An 818-nucleotide genomic window follows, 5' to 3' on the forward strand; every position below is an offset into this window, starting at 1 on the left:
TTTGGAAATTTTAAGAAGAATCTGATTTGGTCTTTCCCAAGAACTTGGTGTCCAAAGCTGTCACCATGTATCTACCATAGCTACCAATATTTTCTCCAAGATTTTACAGTGCTTTGCAGTATCAAGAAGCAGACAATAAACCTGTCAAAATCTACACAGCAAGCTTGAGTTTCACAAAAGCTCTCAGATTCTGGTGCATACATAGTTATGAGAGGCTTTGCCTAGCCTGTTTGATGCCCTGGGCGAACCACCTTCTGTGTAGTTGTGGATGGGTTTTACTTTCCAAAATGCCAAATGCAATTTTTCTTTGGGAATTGCTTCGGCATGCTGCCCCCCACAAATTGCCGCCCTGGGCGGTTATCCATGTCACTCATATCAGAAACTGTCACTGCGATGTTATAGACCAGAATTGACATTCTGAGAAAAACCTAAATTATGAAACAGATCTTCAACCTTATCAAGAGGTTGCAGAGTATCAAGAGTAAAAAGAACAACAAACATCAAAATAGGTTGTGAAATTTGATTTGCTGTTGCCATTTGTGGTTTTGCTCCACAATTTGTCAGTTTTTAGTGTGTTTACACACTGCTATATGGTTAGCACTGTGACTAATGTTACATCTCACACAAACTGCACAATGTTTTCATGGGAGCTCTAACTGCTACTCACTCAGCATAAGGATTAAGGCACAATAAAAAGACAGAGTGAGGAAAGTAAAGTGTGCTGTGAAACACACTGTACTGTTTTTGGAGTGGGGCAAGAACCCCAAGGTTCACTGATAACCGCACCGATAATAAATAACCTCCCCTTCCCGTTGGGC

Source organism: Xiphophorus hellerii, chromosome 20 (genome assembly GCF_003331165.1).
Source record: "Xiphophorus hellerii strain 12219 chromosome 20, Xiphophorus_hellerii-4.1, whole genome shotgun sequence".
NCBI classification, from domain to species: Eukaryota; Metazoa; Chordata; class Actinopteri; order Cyprinodontiformes; family Poeciliidae; genus Xiphophorus; species Xiphophorus hellerii.